General features: G+C 41.5%; 1 protein-coding gene across 1 annotated transcript in view; it reads right to left on the bottom strand.

Moving 5' to 3' along the window:
- Positions 1 to 14725, bottom strand: part of KLHL14 (kelch-like family member 14) — a 112272-nt gene that overhangs the window by 45652 nt on the left and 51895 nt on the right. The gene's annotated exons all lie outside the window — the stretch shown is intronic.

Raw genomic sequence — 14725 nt, 5'->3', positions numbered from 1 at the left:
CTTTAATCACACACTGAACTTCAGATATATAGTTTAGTACAATTAGCAGCACTGGGCTAATGGTTATGGGTTAAATGCTACTTACAAGCACTTTTGTTTGTTTAATTTAGTCCAGACTCTTGCTTTCACTCTCCCCCCGGCTCCCCCCCTTCTCTTCGCTCTCCCCCTGTGCACCACTGGCTATAGCAACACCAATTGGTAAAAATGAGACTGTGATGTTGTTGTGAGCCTCCCCAGAGTGGAGCCCTGCCAATGCTTGCCACTGATCCAGCGGCATGAACCTGCTCAACTGTGCAAAGTCACTCTAATTCCCTCCCTCTGTTTTTCTACCTTCTCCCCCAGGGGGCAACCACTGAAAGGAGTGACTACCCACCCATCAAGAGCTGGCAATTCGCTGCTATTAACCGTGACCGTGATTCCCAATCTGCCTGGCAGTTCTTAAGAACAGGACTGCAATGTCTCATATGCAGTAAAAGCGGTTATCTGCACCCTGGCCTCCAACGCTCCACCTGATGAATGTACGATTTCTTTGCAACATTAAGGGATTTAGCACAATTGTAAGTGAAAAGGGGAGGGGAGGCCCAGACCCCCAGATGAGCCCTGATGCTTTAATAGTCACTTCGCATATAATTGAACTTTCATCAGTTATACTAAGCTTGGGTGTGGATAACGCTGAAATAAAGGCCTGTGCTCGAAACGTTCCTGTGAAGTAGGAAGGTGATGTAGCCTGGAAAAAATGCATCGATACAAACGAATGTGCAAGGGGACCACGCATTTGATGGAAAGCACCCTTGCCAAACACCAACATTTTTCCAAGCATGACAACATCGCTGTAGCAATCTGTGTGTCAGTCTGCAGCAAACACTCCTGGCCAAGAAAGGTACAGAATGCCACGAACCAAAGCTCACCACACCACAGAGCTGCCCACGGCGGGGGTGAAACCACCACCCAGGAGCTCTAGTCTCAGCAGCGTACTCCGTCAGCGGGTGCTTTACCAGCGAGGCACACCAGCGGCTTAGCTCCAACTATGACCTAAAATGAGTGTTGGGGACCCACCAATTTACATTTGTATCAAGACTGCATCCTCTCTTGAGACGACTGGGCAAGATGAACTAGGTTGTACTGTAGACATGCACTACCCAAAAGGAACCTCCTTCAGGAAGGGAGCATGTAGCTGAAAGCTCGATCCACATGATGCTTAGGAATAAAACCTTTCAAACGGCTATCCAAAAGACAACTACAGACTGCAGATGCATCTATCACAAGGATGGCCAGGGAATTATCTGGCAGATGGCCTTGTTTGTTTTTAAATGGATTTAGGGTTCAGGGAAGGTCCTGAATTGACAGCAGAGGAAACAAAACCCTCACTGCAGGGGCAGGAGCTACACCATGGGGGCAGTGACACTCTCCCATGCTGTCCTATCCCCCTGCTTCACTACCGACTTGGGGGGAGCCTCTGCGGTCCTTCAGTCTTTCTGACAAGCCAGCCTTTGACCTCTGCACTGAACCTGCTACGTACTGCCAAATGATGACTGTTACCTGCCCACCAGACTGTATCTGTGTAGGGTATCAGGAACCATCTCATGATCGCTGTCAGCACTGACTCCACTCAGTGAGACCAAGCTCTGGGGAAAGCTTTCCTAAGCATTGCCAGTGTCTTGAAACGTTCAGTCTCCCCGGTAAAGTTTTTAATGAGAGAACATTTGATAAAAACTATGCAACACAGAAGTATGATAAACTGTTTTTGGTATGAATTAGGGCTGACTGCACATGTAACAAGTGGCAGAGCAAACCAGAGCCATAAGTCAGTTATGCATGGCCATCCCTAACGATAGAGAATAAATAGTTTATTCCAACCCTCTTGTGTTGTATGTTATATCACAATCAACTCCCTGTGTATTGTAAAATTCCAAATGCCCTTGCAAGGTTTACTTGATAAAGGAGTTTATTTTGATTTTCATCTTTCATCTGTAAAACTCCCTTCTAACTCCAAAGCACTGTGAAAAACCAATGAATGGCCAAGGCTCGATAGTTAAGGTGAAGAATGAAATGTCAGATGTAACTCTGAGTTTCCAGACTTTGGCAGCTGCAACTATCCTTAACATTACTTTTTCAGCTAAACAATCTGAGAAGCTACTGTTTCCTGTGACAGCGCAGCACTGCTATATGGGAATGTTTAAAAAATATTTAGTATTTTCACATGTTTAAAATGGGAATTAGCATGAACAGAAGCCTTTAATAAGAGTTGAATAAGAACTTAATAGCCAGCACAGTCTCTATGAAAAGCACAGGGAACTCTCACATGGCAAAAAAGAGATGTGTTCTTCTACTCAAAAGTATCTAATCCACCTATGTTGAGAGCTCTTCCAGTGAACGAAGTAAAGATAATACAGTGACTAAAGCTATGCATGTTTTAAACTGATGTGTTTTCTTGCAACCAATTCTGCTTTTTAAGTTTTGGCGTCAATCACTACATCTTAGGTTTTGAAAAAAAATTTCCTTTATTACATTATATTTGTGTTTCATATTGTACTGAGCAGTACTGTTAAAATACATTCTAAAATATGAAATACATGGAAATGATCACTGCTTATATGTGAAAGACTTTTCCAAATATTAATAAAAATGTAATTCTGTGAAACACTACAATGAAGGCAGGATTTTAAAATATGTGCAATACCTTAGCAAGATAAAGCTTCTCCTTTTCTTGCATTATTACATGTTTGTTATTTGGATAACTCAAGATTACCACGTGAAACGGTCTGCATTATAACTGAAACACTCTCTTTTCATAGTCCTTATTTCACAGTGTAATATACTATTCAGTTACATACTGTGGTTCACAGTGTCCTTAGCAGGGCTATTATGATCATCTTGTGTTCAATTAACAGTAGTGGGTCCTGGTCAGGGAAAGCTAAAATAATATTAACTGTGACCAGGCAGGCTGGTGTCATGACAAAAAGCTGAGATAAACTTACCCATATCTTATCCTGGAAGCATTTCTTACGCCTATATTCAAAAACGCTAGTTCTCATTGATGAACAGTGTTGTTATTCTGCACACACTTTGCAACTTCTGTTCTGCAAAGATTTTAAAACACTTAATTCACCTTAATTAAGATCCTGGGTACCCCATGTGGTGTGAAATTTATTTTGTCTACTTACAAGACTGGAAATCAAAGTATATTTTAAAGTCAACATTTTCAAACTCGTATTGTTTTCTTCAGGCACACCAACCTAGGAATTTGAGTACTCATATAAGCAGCTTCGTTGTCAGAGATGCTGAATACCCATCAACATGACTAAATCCTACTCACTTCAAAGGTAGCAGCAGATGTGCACCAGCTCTAAAACTCAGGTCACTAGTCCATAGTCTAAACTAACCATGAATACACAGGGCAAAATGCTGAGCCCAAGAGAGATTATCAACTCACAAGGAATCAGTTGAAAAGACAGTAACAGATGTCAATATTCGTGATAACCACTCCCACCCAAAGCTTTTTTGCAACATTGATATCCTCATGTTAATGGAAAACGCATGAATAGGAAACACTCTTCTTGTACATTGTTTTCCTTTATTAGCATATCCATCAATCTTGCACTTTTGCCTTATCTGGGAAGTTAGCAGAAGTTCACTCTACCAAGGCTGGCAAGAAAACAAGCCGCACCAACAACAGGTTTGCTCCAGTCTCTTCCAGTTTTTAAACAATGTAATAAGGCTCCCCTCCCTGCATTAGCCAATGCAAAGAAATGGAAAGAATACAATGATGAAGTGGCAATCCTGTGGTTCTTAATGCATTTGGTGTAATGTTACACATCAAGAAAACTGTGTCTTAGACATACAGGTGATCATGGTAATCAACGGGAAAGAAAAAGACTATTCAACTATACTTTCCTCTTAACTCAGGGCTATAATAAAACCCAAAACCTGAATCATTAATTCTCTTTTAATATAGGCTATCACCATGGCTTTGAGCATGGAACGAGCCAGGCAACTCTTCGGACCAGGGACCTTACACACAGAAGATGCCTCGGTCCTGCTTGAGTGCTGACTTTAAACGCAACAGAGCCAAATCAAACTTCATGTATTTGCTCACTGAACGCAGGTGCAAACAAGAACAGCCGGAAGACCAGCCCAGATCCAGCAAGAGTGGGTGAATGGGTGGTGAATTTTACTTACATCCACAAATCCCATTCCATCAAAGGATCTGAGAAACTGGAGGTCGACACATAGTGATACTGTCAAAACAAGAAGTAACGAGAATCTCAGAAAAAGTGGCTGTATTAACCTGCAGCAGGAAGAAAACACTGCAGTGAGGTTTAGACACCAACCTCAAGGTAATAGACAGAGAGATAAATACACTGTCCCAATCAGCATTTCAGTTGCAGACCTTTTGTTTGTTAACATGAAAGACTTAAATTAACCTTCAGAAACTAGCACAGTCCTTAGCAATCTTTTTCTTCTAAAAAGGCATCTGAAGAAGTGTTGCGTCCACAACAAAAATGTAATGGAGAATCCAGTTGTGGTCTGCAAATCTGAACTGATGTTGCAGGCATCCATTTGCCCGTGACTGAAGAAACTGTTTTGCCATCACAGAACATGTGATGAGATCTTTGGCAACTACCTTCCCCACTCGTGGATAGGCATTTCAGTGCAACAAAAGTGTCATATGAAAACTGCTTATTTCAATGGATTTTGGCTTCCACAGTTGACTGCAAAGATAGCCATGATTAGCAATATGTGTTTAACACAGAGGAAAATATCATTACGCAGGAGTTTAACTATGAACTTGACGAAAGCTGTAAGATACAATGTAAAATTTATTTTGGACAGAGAAGTTTTGTGAGCCTGGGTTATGACATAAAATGAATTAATGAACATCGCAGCCTGTAAGTAAATACACATCCAGAGTCTCTTCCTAACCCTACAGCACTGCCAGGGGAAGGACCTGAGCTCTCACAGCCACCACACCAAGTCCTGCAGATCCAGACTTCTGCTGGAACTCTGACCCACCAGGAATCTCTTTCTCCTTATGCGCAAAGTAGAGACCTAAAACAATACCTTGATTTTGTCAAAACCTAAAGCATGCTGAGGATTATCTAGGTCACTTGCAAGTTACAACCAAGAAATGATTTAGTTCTTAGGTTCAAAATATGTTCAAAAATATGCTGAACATATGAATATTGCTTTATGAATGGATTTTTCTGACTCTTCTAAGGCACGCCTATTGCCCAAGGCACACTTGAAAGAATGTGGAAAAAACCCTTCTATTAATACTGTACCTGAAAACCAGTATTATCATTCACTTTGGTGCCACGAAGATTCTGGTTTTCTTCTTTTCATTCTCAACATGGGCATGCTTAGCAGAAGGCCTCGAGTACAGTATTCATTGCAGCAGAGCACACCATAACGCTCACTGAAAAGGTTCGGTGATGCCCAAGAGACACTCACTCTCCTGCTCATTTAATACACATTGCTGACCACTGACAGACTGAAGTTTAAGTACACAAATACTAAGTCGAGAATGATTTACTGCAGACATTGATTGTTATTTTTGTCTTCTGAATCTACTCAAAAGTTTATCTTTGTCCAACGCATTATTTTTATTTTTTTTTAAATGGACAGAAAAAAAGGGAGAGTCCCTGTTTCCTCCAACAACAATCTTTTCTTTTTGTCTCTACCCAAAAAGCAAAAGTCTAAGGGTAAGTGAACCTTTTGCCTGTCAGGCCACGCTTAACTGTTGCAAAAGTATCGGACAAGTTAGTTTCCTTTATATGCTCTTATTTCTACAGTTGCCAAGTAATTTTCCATTCCTTGTATTAAATTAACTTATAATGTGTTTGGAGCTCTGAATTTTCTTGATGAATCCAATCCCATTGCTGTTATTAATTTAGAATGTTCTCTAAATTAAACTTGAAGAGCTAGGGTATTTTTCTAGCTAGAGGATTTTTACAGTGAATGTCCCTTCCTTTTGGGATAAGATCCCCTGAACTAAGACAGCTTTGGGGTGAACAACTATCCTGGAAGGGCAGCATCTACCATCAGCATACCTTTGGGAGGCACACACAGGAACATCCTTCTCATCTTTTGTCTCCCTGTATTACCAGCTTATTCTTCGTGTTAGCAGGAGACTGGTACGGTTCCCCAGAAAGATGCTCAGTAGCTTTCCCATACGGACTCCTGTCAAGGTTGCTGTATCCCATACACAGCACTGTTGTTCCTTATACCTTGAGATAGGTTTAGTAAATGCGTTGCCTATGGGAGATCATGAACAGTACTTCTATAGTGACGATACTTACACAAATAGATCATTTGAACACAAGTCTTTAAATCCACTGAGATCTGAATGCTAAAGACATCCTTCCTAGCCATAGAGTGAATATCTGAAGCACTGTAAGGGATTTGAATCAAAGGCATTTTACTACCAAAGTTTGTATTAGTAAATAAGTCACAAAACCTCCCATGTCACGAATCTTATTGGCAAAACTATGCAAACAACTGATTTTCCACATTGTTGGCAGTTCTGAAAAATCTTAAAGAAATTCCCTTGATCCTGAATACCTTTAAAAATAAAACTGAATAAAATGCCAAAGCTAGATGCTTTTGCAATTTGCTTTCCCTTTCCCCACCTCCTCCTTACAGAGGTGGTACAATGGAAATGTTTATAGAATGCTTCAGGATGGTCAAATCCTCATTTTTCCCCTAGGAAATTTCAGTCAGCTCTTCTTTTTGACTTTCAGATTGTGAAAAGTCAGAAAGTTCCTTTTTTTGTTTGATTCTGTATCAGATGACCATGATGACAGGAGGTCTCTGCATCAGAGGCTGTGTTCTCACTAGCTGATACTCCTTTTCCTTAGGAAGCCGAGAAGAAACACAATTTGCTGCTGTCTCACCCAAGCTATGACTGGTTACCTTTTCCAGTGTGGGGTTTTGTTTTTTTTTTCTGAAAGGAGGCAGCAGTCAGGGAAGACAGGAAGAACCAACTGTGGCACCAACTTCTATTTACTTCCAGCTCCAGTGCAAACCGTCTGTTTCCATTGAACTTGGCAGCTGATAATATTTGCTCAAAGTTTATTGTCTGCTTTCCAAGAATACAGCAAGTAGTGTTGACTACTAAGTACTAGGCATGACGGCCTTTAAAGAAAATTTCAGGAAGGCAGCAAATACGAAAAATGATGCCAGAAAATATCTACTAATGGATTTCAGCTTCCCATATTCTTTAATTTCTTTAGATGGACCTTTGGCAAACCTGTAATACTCGTTTACCACAATCTGTTTCAACAAAACCAACAACAGAGAGATGTTTACAGAGCGGTGGAGTCCAGCTCAAAACTTTCATTCAGAATTTCTACCAACTTCCACGCTCAGTATTTTTTGGCCATGCTTTGCAAAGGATAATAACAAACTTCTAGTTACAAAACTGGTCTGATTTTTAAAATACAGTTATTTGAAAAGACAAAATGGTGGTTTTACAGATTATGAGGATTTTTTCCATAAAATGAATTTAACAGAACCAAAGCTTTTCTCCTGGCAAATAATTTTCTGTCGATTTTGCATTCCAGGTTTGCTCTCCTCACTCCCCTTGCCCCCAAGGCTCACTGTACTTTCTCTTTGAGTAGAAATCCAAACAATTACACCATCGCAGCTCTGTTCCATTTACTGCTCAGCAGTTACAGACTCAGAACCTCCGTATTGTTCTGCTACAAGGAAAAAACTAGAGTGACCCCAGGCCACAATTTGCCTTCGAAGACCCTCTCCTCTATCTCCTCTCTCCACTTGAAGGGGATGCACATCAGGGAAAGAGTGAACAGAAAAGTCTCAGATAGAACACGTACACAAACTGGTGTGTATGATGCTCACCATGGTCCTACAGTACTCCATTTGTAAAAGATACACCCTAACTGTAAATCATACCAGGAGGACGTTGTTTCACAGGGAACTTCCTTATCTAGAGGCTCTGCACAACCTGTGACTCATGCTCTCCTTGACAGGTCAGTCCTGGACCATGTTGCCAAAGCATGGGCAAGAACAGCACAGGACCTCATGGGAGACAGCTCCACCCTTTTAGGGACTTGTAGGATTTGTAAATGAGCCACATGTTGCAGGTGGTGGAAAGGGACACCTTTGCTTAAGTACAGCATGTGAGGAGGAAGTTCCTATTCTCCCAGGCACTTTGCCCTTGGTTTGAGTGGCTTAGTAAGATTACTTTTTCTAAATTAACTTCATTTTCCCTCTAGAGCAAGGCAGCTTGAGATTCAGTGAAAGACTTCCCCTCTCAGAAAAAGAGTTTAGATGCAGATACATCTCTGTGTGTCTATGAATATAGAAGGCGAGAAGGGTGCAAAGAGCAACCCCACTGGCATCCTGTGCACCAGCACCAGGTGTACCAGGTTTTACATCTTTCATTACTCTGCCTTCAGTATTCTGCCAGGTGAATTTTAATAAATGTAGCCTGTGTCTGCATTCCCAACCCTTCTGCATGAAACAAAAGCAGGCGGCACTCCTGCAAGAGTTGGAGAAGGACCAGCTTAGCTGGCTGCAGCAGCCATATAGAGGGAGGAAGCTACTTCACGTGCTACAAAGGGCAGGGTGAAGGAAAGCCGAGGAGCAGCACAGCCCAACCAGCTGCAGCAGCCTCTGGAGATCCAAGCTGAGAGGTCTGGAGCAGTCAGCACCAGTACGCGTGAGGTAGGGAGCCTGCTGGAAGGGGCACTGAGGGGCCATGGGCCATGGTAGCAGACAATCGAGAGAAGGAACAGGCAAAGGTGAAGCTCAGGTAGAATAGATCTGGGAAAAAGCCCTATCCAGCAGAGTGGCCTGGGAGCAAGGAGGAGCCTATGAGGCAGACTGTAAGAGAAAATAAGTAGTTTGAACATTCAAAAGTCTTTGAAGTAGGAGAAAATGAGGGCAAGGAGGTAGGGACGGAGCTGGAGGTATTGGGACTATGTGTCACCTAAGGACATAAATCAGGAGAGGCTGGCAGTTCACGAAAGAGACTACCGCAGCTAGTACCTCTGACCAGGCCACCGGCTGGCAGGGGAAGGGGAGTACCTGCACATGACACCTGGCACCCCGTCTCCATCTACAGCTGTTGGAAAGACAGTTGCCCATAAGACCGACCATTAAATATTCTTTATAAATTACATTTCCCTAAATGGGTACTATAACTGGGCCAAGAGACCAGCTATCACCACCAGGTCTCAGGGATTTTACCAGCCAGGACATGCGTGTCTTTAAATAGTCTCCAGAGGACTGTCCTGACCCACAACAGTCCTTTCAGGACAATGGTGCTGCCTCTGACAGTAACCTGAGCTCCAGGCCTGCCTCCCTCTTGGATACTCCACATCTCTCCACTTACACTTCAGCACTAGCCTGTCTCCAAAGGCAAATGAATGCACGTAAGGCAAGTAAGGCAAGTAGGTGAGACTAACTAGGATTAAACTGACTATAGGTCTGTGGTTCACTTCCCCGCAGCCTCTAATGTGTCAGTCTCCCTTCTGCAGCTCAGCTGAGAGAGCCCTGGCACAGGTACAATTTCCTGATATTAGTTCAGGCACGTAAGACCTGATCCGAAGTCTACTAAAATAAACCGGAGCCTCACGTTCACTTCACCCACGCCACAATGCAAACGTTAATAATTCATATACATTTTAAGGTATGGTTTTTTTATCCTGACTTTAATTTGGGGTCTGAAATATTTCTCACTTGCAATTAAACATGAGTATGAATGTTAGTTAAAAATCCAAATATTGGTGTCAGGATCACAAAGGGGCAGGCAGGTGGCTGTTACTAGGAGGCACAACAAGGTTATTTCAGTGAAAAAAACAAGCAAATTTTTTTTACAACCACCACACACGTCCTACTGAGATCCTACAAAAATCTTAGCAGAAAAAGAGGTCAAATTGAACTACAGCCTGTGAGATTTGTAGACAAATAGTGTATTCAAGAAGGAAACTATTTAATTGCCAAGGGATGTAACTGGTTTCTTCAAATTTTTAATCTCCTCTGTAGATAGTAAAACAGACTGGGTATATACATCTTCCACATAAATGCTGGTGTCTCATGCTGTTCATCACTTCACATTTTCCTTCTTCATCAACAGTTACCACCTTCCTACCGAGTGAAAACTAGCCTTATCATCTTCATCACCTGGCACTGTTTAATTTGCTGTCACTTCCACTAATACTACCTAACACCAAACAGTCTGGATGACACCCTCTCCCCACTGAAATAAAAGAAAAAGAAAAACCTCTACAACTAGCTTTCGGGAGAACCAGAGTTTGCGCTTCTCATCTCCCCAAGGTCTAGCAGTCCAGGGAACAAAAGCATAGAAAAACAGCTGGGTCCGTACATGCTGGGACTTCACTGAACCCAGAAAACAGCATGGTCAGGCTTAGCCTTCTTATCCCTTTGTCTTTTCATTTCCCTCCTTTCTCTTTTACTCTTCAAATCCATATTTCCTGCCTACAACTTTTCCCATCTCAAGTCACTTGGTTGATCCCTCTCAATTTTTCCTCCCCCACATCTAAAATAGCTTTTCCAGAAACTGAAATACTTAGCTCTTATTGACAACAGATGCTGTTTCTGCCAAGAATTAGGGTTTTTTCCTTATGTTTCATTCCTTCTCTTCTTTTTATCTGCCAGGGTCTTTTTTTGCTTTGCTTGTCTCCTTTCCCGCCTGGTATCCTATTCTTTCACTTTTCTCCCTTCAACACTGTGCTTCTCTCCCCTTTTCCCTCATTTGTACCTCCTTGCTTCCGCGACTTACGTCCTGTTTCTCCCCTGGTGGGGATCTCAATCCCTTTTTTTTTTTTCCCTGCCTTTTCCCCTCTCTCCCACTTTCCTCACTCCCCTCTGCCTTCAGGTACCTGATGCAGCTGTACAGACATCTAACTGCTGCTCTGCCTGCAAATCCTGGAAGGAGTTGACCAGCCAGAGCACCCGTTGATGTCAAGAGGAGCTGCGCGTGTCCTGTGGCCGCCAAACAACTCCCAGGCTGTAAGGGGCTGCCTCTTCCCACCCAGCCTATCTTCTCATGTCTGTCTGGAACAGAAGTCATTGCAAATAGTTACAGGCAAGAGAAACCATAAAATTGTGGCAATGTCTAGAAAAAGGCAACAATATTTAGGTAAAACATTTAATAATAAGCCCCGTAATTTAAATATTTTTTCTATAATGCTCCTTTCTCTGTCTACAGCTACATTGTGCATTAGCACAAGCAAAATTAAAGTTAAAAGCTAGGCGTTTCATAGCAGTGATGTGTTTTTAACCATTTTCATTGTTGCAAGTAAACATGGAAGCAATAATAATTCTCACTAGCTCACTCATCTTTAAAAGCGAAATTCTTTCCAGCAACACAGTAATACTCTAACCCAGAACTTTTTAAAAATTGAAAACACATTCCGTATGTTATGTAAAATATATTATATTACACAATAAACCACAGAGACATTTTAATCAACTCAATAGTCTAGTGAAGTCCCAAGAGTCAAATAAATAACGGGAAGATGAACATTCCTCTATCTAAATGCATTCTCCTCCCAGAACTACAGAGAACATGACACAGCACAGAGTTACCTGTGTCTCTCAGGGACAGACAAACACCATTTAAGCCTAACGTTCAGGGTCACCATAATGGGCCCAATCCACTCCACACTGAAATCAACTGGGATTTTTCCTACTGATGTCAAAACTGACTGTGGCTCAAGAGCCTTTCTTAGCAGATTGCATGCTGAGGCCCTACTGTAGGTGTGGATCACAGAGGCCAGAAAGCTCCAGCATTAACCTGGAAAAGGGAAATCGAAGTCAACAGAATTATTAACCTTGCTTAGAGCTGAGCACCTGATTAAATAAATGCCAGATCAGAGCCAAAACACCCACCCCCTGTGGCAAAGTCCTAAGCCTCAGAGTGCACGGCAAGGTTCACAAGTCAGAAACATCATTCCTCAACTTTTTAAACGATGATCGTTTCGTTGCCATACTTTGAAAAATAATTTTACAAAAATGCATGAGGGTGTTCAAGTGTTACCTTCCCTCGGAAATTTCATGAAAAAAAAAAAAATGCTCTACGTGCACGTAAACAGCATTTTTTTGTGGCACAAAAGACAACCGGGGTACCTACGAACCCCAGCATCACTTGCACTGCAGGATCTGCATCTGTAGCACAAACTTTATAAATAACTCGGCTCATAGTGCACAGACTGGCTCTTATGATCCAAAATTGCTTTCCTCCAGACCTGACAACAGCAAAAACTTGTGTTTGTCAGGAAAGCGACCACATGTGATTTACTACATGAAGAACAAGCTTAAAGAAATAACCAGTGCTATTTTACAGTTACACTTCAGAGGAGTATCACCATATTTTGAGCTTCCTATTACACTCATTTTGTTTAAGAAATGTAAGTCGTCCCATTTCCAAACTACTCCAAAGTGCCATTGCACGTACAGATAGGTATGTACCTATGTGTATACACCTTCTTTTAAGTAGTATGTTACCAAAAAAAAAAAAGTTCTTTTTAAAAATGCAGAAAAGTTATTGGCAAGTTCTAATTCTGAGTGTGATTCTCCTAATTTCTTCCAACAGGCAGTAAGCAGGTGGCTATGGCACTGTGCTCCTTTTATTTTTCACCAACCCCCAAGAGGAATAGTTACTTTTTTTCTAAAGACATATGAATCTTTTGTGAATGACTCTCATGGTTTGGTCCTCAAACAAGGACAATGACCTTTCATTAAACTTTAAATTCCAAACTACCAAGGTCACCAATACTCACAGAAAAGGTCATCAAAGTTTTAAAGTCCTTTTCTGTGTAGTAATTTTTATTTATTTGCACTTGTACTTCACTGTTACTTTTAAGATTTCCTTCTGCCAACTAGTAACTTAAGGAACTCTTTGCAGATCTTCTTTCTTAAAAACATATTATGGAATGAATGTTAACCTGTTAAAATTGCAACTTTAGAGAAACTATGAGTAACAGGAAGGACAAGTCTGGAAATCTCTGTAGTCTTGGGTATGTTTCTTTTGTTTCTTCATTCATGTTTAAGAAGGCATTTGTACACTTAGGCAGCCTGATGAAATCTTAAAGTGATTAAGATACAAAGATGAGCCTTTATGACCCTTATGAATTCCCAGGAATGTTATCCAAGACCAAAAATGAAAATATACCAATTGCATTTGGTATCACAGAGCATTTCACCATCTCCAACATTTTAACGTTTTGAGTAAGTACTGATGCCTGCTTATAAATAAGGGAAATGTAAATGGTTTTGCTCCGATTTCACTGCCACCAAAGAGCCCAATCAAGAGAAGCTAGTTATGACGCTGCCATTGAACACACGTTAAAAGTTGAGAAGGTGACAGCATGTTTTCACCCACTACAGTTAAGGGTATCTGAAATACCACTGTCTGCACAGACGTGCAGACCTATTACAAGAAAAAGATGCAGTATTTGTGGCATTTGGAGTCCTCCCTAAGTCATTAAGTAAGCGCAACTTAGAATCTAATCTAGGTCTACTTAAAGTGCAATCCTTTTGTGTACACTCCCACTTACAGGGAAAGCCAGCTCCCAGCACCTGGGGTATCAGATTCTTGCAGCATCCATGACACTTGTAAGCATTCAGTGGTCAGAACACCACTACATATCCTTCAAATGACATGGACCAGTGAAGCTGGAAGGTATCTTCACTGAACCAAGCCGGCTGGTATCTCAGCAATCCACCAGGACACGAGCCCCAGCATGCCCCCGGCGGTGTGCAGAATCTCGACTGAGAAGGAGGTGGTGGGTTTTGCATTTTTGAAAGTCAACAGTTTTGAATATTGGCATGCAAAGGGTACACGCCAGTTACAACAGCGGTGCCTCAGAAATACTTTACACTGCAAAATCCTGGTATTCGTGTTTTACTGTAGGATTGTGGAGTGAGAATCAGTTAGACAGCAAGGTGATAAGCACAACAAAACACTAACAGAGCGAGCTAGCCAGAGATAATAAAAGAAGGCACAGCATTTCCAAAGTTAAATCATCAGGGTACCCATTACATGAAAATACAAAGAATCCTCTGCATTAATGCTAACAGAGTGTATTATCTAAAATATTTAATAATGTACTAGTTTTTCTTGCTGCTGTTAAGTCATTAATAATATCCACCTATTAGTTAAAAAGCTGAACAATACAAAGTGTGCTTTGATTTCTGCGCTACCGTGCCACTGTACTTGGAAGATGGTATTATCTTTCAATTTTTGAATGAAATGAAGTATAAACGTATTTTAAAAGAAGAAAAATACACGTCCCCCTTCTTTTCGGGTATATTTACTGCTCATTAAACTACATACTGTGCTTTCAGTTCCTAACACCAACCTCATACTGTCGATCTTTGACATCATGATTCATTACCTTATTAAACGAAAATAACTGACATGTCACAGGCGTTAAGGACTACGAAGTCACAAGTTTCCACACACAATACGGACACCACCCGAACACCGGCAACAGCAGGGTGTGCACGAATAATGCCGTTATTCACGAACACAATTGATTAGATTTAGGACTTGGACATCACAGCTTAAAACACCCCGAAGACACAACTCCTTGTTAAGGAGTAACATTGCGGGGGGTGGGGGTGTGTGTGTGATAAAATAAATAAATATGGCCTGTAATAAATGAATTACAACAGGTTCCCCAGACGCGGGCCGCCCCACATTCACTCGCTTGCCTCACGGACTAGCCACCAC

This window comes from Charadrius vociferus, unplaced genomic scaffold, assembly GCF_000708025.1.
Source record: "Charadrius vociferus isolate BGI_N301 unplaced genomic scaffold, ASM70802v2 scaffold75, whole genome shotgun sequence".
Classification (NCBI taxonomy): domain Eukaryota; kingdom Metazoa; phylum Chordata; class Aves; order Charadriiformes; family Charadriidae; genus Charadrius; species Charadrius vociferus.
This window is presented reverse-complemented; position numbering and strand designations above follow the sequence as displayed.